Source organism: Bubalus bubalis, chromosome 2 (genome assembly GCF_019923935.1).
Source record: "Bubalus bubalis isolate 160015118507 breed Murrah chromosome 2, NDDB_SH_1, whole genome shotgun sequence".
In the NCBI taxonomy this organism is placed as follows: domain Eukaryota; kingdom Metazoa; phylum Chordata; class Mammalia; order Artiodactyla; family Bovidae; genus Bubalus; species Bubalus bubalis.
Genome location: NC_059158.1, coordinates 97,572,746 through 97,578,645, shown reverse-complemented (window position 1 = coordinate 97,578,645; position 5,900 = coordinate 97,572,746).

The following is a 5,900-nucleotide window of genomic DNA, read 5'->3' as shown; positions in this document are numbered from 1 at the left end:
CAAGACTGCATTGTTTAACACTATTCTTAAAGACTTTCATAGAGACTCCCTGGCTGATGTGTCAGTGGGTAGGTGTTCAGTTAGCATTGTTTGGGGCTGCATAAAATATATCCAAGAAGGAAGTCCCAGCATAAATTGCAAATCTATAAATCCGATTATGACCAAGGCTATGTATGCCAATTTAAACACTTAATACTCTACACTTATTTTTAGAATTCTGAGTCCCTAAAACCATTTTTCCTGCTTAAAATGTTTTCTTTTGTTAGTGCCTTGAAAAAAGACCTAAGCAAGTTTCATTCTGAGTTTATCATAACCTTCTAATAGTTTGCCAAGTGACCCACCTTTTGGACAAAAAATGAGAGTTTTGTCCATAAGTCATACCATCTCATTCCATTATACTTTAGGTCCAAATAATTTTAAGCATTAAGATCCCTTCTGGGTGAATCTAAAATTTACTCATAAAATCTAGATGCCTGAAAAAATTGAGGAGAGGTGAGAGTTATAACCTATCAGTACCGTACATCTTGATGGTTGCATATTATCATATTGCATACAAATTGGCCCAAAATATAACACCCATTCCAAAATGACTCATGTAAATGTGATAAGGACAGGTGGTAATCTAATTAGAATTTAGAAATGAACTGGCTGGATATTAGATTTTATTTCATAATGGACAAGGGAAATACAAAAGAAAGAATTAGCTAAACATTAACTAAAAATGATAAGGCTTCAGAGGATGGCAATTATCCAATGTTCTCACTCAATCCAAGGTTAAATTAGAAGTAGACAGTTAATAACTTTTTTGGTTTCTTCAGGGAATGTTTTTTCTAATAGGCTTCTCAGCTGAGGTGACATTCCCAATGTTTTTTCCTAAGGCCACCTTTGTTGATAACTTAGTAAAAAAATTATTAAAAGTAAGCCTTTGCATTCTGAAAACTAATACGGCTTTTAAAAATATGACTGCTTGAATAGATTCTCCATAAGGAGCTTCCTCCTAGAATGGTTGTTTAGAACAAGTTAAGACTTTACATACAATGAAACCATTTTACAATGAAATAAAGTTATATTATTAATAACTGAGATATCAGAACTATCCATTCATAAAAGGAACATTTTTATACACCTTCTCTTTACATAAAATCAAAGTACAAAAGTTAGGGTTGAATTATCTGCCACTTATCATTTGGAATAAGAACCATTTTGCTTTTCCAAACTGTGGTAGTGCCAAGACTAAAAGCCCCTGCCATAAGAGACAAACCATGATGAAACTGAAGACAAAATATCTGGGGCAAACTGGCTTGAACAAAATTATGTAACGGCAATTAAATTTCCATGAGGGCCTAATTTAAAATGAGGCTAAACACAGAAGTCTCAAATAGTGAATTGATCTCTTCACCCAAATGTTTGTCCTAAACTCAAATGAATACATCCCAAACTGAATCCATTGTTTTTCCTCCTTCATATTTTGTATAGCTTTGCTCTTCTTTTGGCTCAGTTACAAAGGTGTTACCAAGTTAAATATACATGGGAATTCAGCATACAGTAAAAGTACACTTCTAGTCAGTAAAAAAATGTGTTTTATTAAATAAATGGTGTCAGAAAATAATAAACCACTTGGAGAAAAAAAAACAAAATTGGATATCAATATCGACTCCACTCCTTAAATTAGTTTAAAGGTTAAAAAGGATTAAGAGGCAAACATGGGGTATTTTTATTACAATATAATGGAAATAGTCTTTACATAAAAGACTCACAACTCAAAATATATTAAATTTTTCATGGTCAACGGAATGGTACAGAACTGAAAAATTATATCCAGCACATTTGAAACAAATTATTTTTCATCTTTAAGTCTTTAATAAGGTCTTGACCTATACAGTAATTATCAAGATGTGAAATAGGCAAATAGTATGAACACACACACATACTTAACAGATTATAAATGTCTAAAATATGCTCAAACACCTTTGCAATTACACAAATGCAAATTTAAAAAACGATACTATTTTTTAGTTAATGTTCTACTTAAATCAGTCTGATTATAGAGCTTTGAGAAATCAGGGTCACGTGTTGCACAATTCCAGGAGTGACCATTTATGTAGGATTGTGTGTTGCACATTTTAGAAGCCATCCAGAAAACAGGCTATCTTAAATATGGTTAATGACACTGTAAATGAATATACATTCATGTTTTAGATGTTCTGACTTTGCAACCAGCATTTCATATTTCTAGGAAAGTATCTTACTCATAGCCACTGAGAACAGCCTTGCAGGCAACACACTGCACAACTTCAGAGGATTCCATTCCCATAGTCTGTGGTATGAATGACACTCCCATAGATTTGGGTAAATAAGTGGCCCCTGACTTGGATAGCTTCTCACACATGTGTGCAAAGACATATATGGATGTTCACAGTTTCATGATTTGGAATAACCAGAAAACTGAAGAGAAATCGTCATCCAATACAGAGTTAAACTACTAATCTGTGCATACACAGAATAGAATAAGAGGCAGCCATAGAAGAAGCCATAGAAGTCATAGCTCTACACAGAAGCCATAGCTCTACAGGCCCTGATTTAGGGAAAATGCTAAGGTATATTTTTAATTTAAAAAGCAAAATGCAGAGCACTGCAAATACATGTTCTCATTTGTACTTTTTGGTGTGTTTGTTTAAAGATATATAAACTTTTCAAAGAAGAAAACTTTTTAAGAAAAAAAAAGCAAAAGGAATTCACTAATAATGTTTGTCCTTAAGAGACCGAGTGAATGAAGGGAGGGAGGTAGTTATTTATCAGTGTATACATTTTTATGTTCTTTAAAAATGTTTTAAGTATGATATTACCTTTCAACAGAATAAACAACTTTATTAAAAATTCATTTTTTACCATTCAAGTTGAAAACAGCTATATAATATTAAGGGAACCCAAGGAAAAATATTAAAGAAGAGGAGAGACACACTCTAGAGTTATGTTGTTGATCCCAATTACCCTTCCAGAGAACATCAAGATACCACACCCAGCAGCATAGGCACAGATTAGTAATAAAGGCTCAGAGAAAGCCTCATTAATATCCAAGGACTCGGTTTACAGTAAACTAAAGCAATTAGAAAAAAAACTAATGGGAGATTTCTTAATGAAGTGGTTCCATACAGTTCAGTCTTCCATAATTCCAAAATCACAAATCACTTGAATATGTATATATGTGTATATATACGTATATGTATACACACACACCATTCTCTGATTATAAGCTTTGATTTGCCATCTATTCTTAAATAACTTAGCATGATTATAATATAATATATACCCAAGATTTAAAACTGCTGGCTTACAATAAATGGAAGACTAAAGGCAAATGTATTATTAGCATTCCTGCACGTGTATGGCTGTGGGTATTTCTCTATCTGTTGGGGGAGGAAGAAGATGAGCAGCAGGAAGACCTTTGCTAACCAGAGCAACTTCAATGTCTGCTTCTCTGCTGAGCAGGGGAATAAGTTTTATTTGAATAAAGGAAACTAAAGTGGATTTCAAACTGTGCTAAGTATCTGTATGTAGAAAAGTTGGCTGCAGGGTTTCTCAGAGAAGTCAAAGGAAATACTAATTGTATCACCATGGCAACAGTCTGTCTCATTCTGCATCTAGCTCTTCACTTTCTTATGCTAGCCCTCAACAGTCAAATCTTTTTATGTCCCCTGCATAAACAGACATGAACCTCATCATGAAATAATAATCATGCTTCCCTTTCTCTCCTATTCTATTGATATATGTATAGAATATCTTTAAGTTTTAAAATCAAAACCTCTCCTCTAAACAAGAGTTGACTGATCGGTGAACTGAATTTATCTCTGGTGGCACAAATCTTACCAAAATTCCTTTTCCCCTGAAGGGTAATGATTCTGCAGGTCATGGTAGGCTGAAAATATGCCCTCCTCCCTCAAGATATACCCACTTTGCAATCCCTAACCTGTGAATATTACTTTATAAAGGGAAAAAAGGCAAAAGATGTGATTAAGTTTAAGATGCTGAAAAGTGGACCTTATCTTGGATTGTAGCCAGTTCAATTCAGTTCAGTTCAGTCGCTCAGTCGTGTCCGACTCTTTGCAACCCCATGAATCGCAGCACACCAGGCCTCCCTGTCCATCACCAACTCCCAGAGTTCACTCAAAGTCATGTCCATCAAGTCGGTGATGCCATCTCATCCTCTGTCATCCCCTTCTCCTCCTGCCTCCAATCCCTCCCAGCATCAGAATCTTTTCCAATGAGTCAACTCTTTGCATGAGGTGGACAAAGTACTGGAGTTTCAGCTTCAGCATCAGTCCTTCCAATGAACACCCAGGACTGATCTCCTTTAGAACGGACTAGTTGGATCTCCTTGCAGTCCAAGTGAACCTAAATACCATCACAAATGTCCTTATAAGGGAGAATAGCATCTGACAGTTGTATAGAAAGCAGAATTTGTAAACAAAAAACTTGGACATCTAAACAAAGTGCTGAAAATGCGGTTAGTTTCTTCTTGTTGCTCATCATGAAATGAGAGGAAGGAGATAAAGAACTGTTAAACAAAAAGAAATCAGAATTTGTTGATTTGAGAAATTCTCAGCCTTTCCAAATTGCAAACAATGCCAGAATAAGGAGATTCACTCTTAGGAAAGCATGCTCTGGAGAGAAGTCTAAAGATACAGCGGGACACCCTTCAGCTAAAGAGAGTAGGTGCGTGACTCATGGATCTACTCAATCATCTCAAGGAAGCCAGGAATTGAGGTGGGATTATCCAGCAAAGATCCATGGATCCATTATTAAAATGAGTTAAAACTTCTGAAGATGTCGGAATGGGCTGGCTTTATACTGCGTGTGGGATAGAGGTGAATCTTTGGCAGTCAGAAAGAAAATTGTGGGCAACTGAAAAAAAAAAAACTACACCCTAAAGATATATTCACTTCCTGATCCCTGAACATATGAATATTACCTTATATGGCAAAAAGCGAGTATTATATTTTATGGCAAAAATGTGATGAAGTTATCTTGGATTATCCAAGTGGACCCTAAATGCCTTTATAAGTGTCCTTATAAAAGAGTCAGAAAGCAATCAGTCACAGACACACAGGAGAGGCGGCAATGTGATCCTAAAGGCAGAGATTGGAGTGATGTGGCTACAAGTAAAAGAATGACAACAGCTACCAGAAGCTGGAAGAGACCAAGAATGGATTCTACCCGAGAGCCTCAACAGAAAATGTGTTCCTGCTGATATGTTGATTTTGGACTTCTGGCCTCCAGAACTATGAGAGAATAAATTCCTATTGTTTTAAGCCACCCCATTTGTGACAATTTCTTATAGTAGCCCCAGGAAACTAATATAAACTAAATGACGAAGAAGGTGGATTTAGTTAATTTTACTATTAGAATATAGAAAGCACTTAAGAAGAAACCCATATTTATTTTTTTATTTTTTATTTTTTTTATTATGGAAAGTTTTATTTTTTTATTTTTATTTTTTTATTTTTATTTTTTAAATTTTATTTTATTTTTAAACTTTACATAATTGCATTAGTTTTGCCAAATATCAAAATGAATCCGCCACAGGTATACATGTGTTCCCCATCCTGAACCCTCCTCCCTCCCCATACCATCCCTCTGGGTCGTCCCAGTGCACCAGCCCCAAGCATCCAGTATCGTGCATCGAACCTGGACTGGCAACTCGTTTCATACATGATATTTTACATGTTTCAATGCCATTCTCCCAAATCTTTCCACCCTCTGCCTCTCCCACAGAGTCCATAAGACTGTTCTATACATCAGTGTCTCTTTATTTAAAACACTGTTCTTCACTAACTGTCTTTCCTGACAAAGAAGAAACTGTTGAGATTATAACCTGTTGTCGGTCATGGAGAGGAAAATAA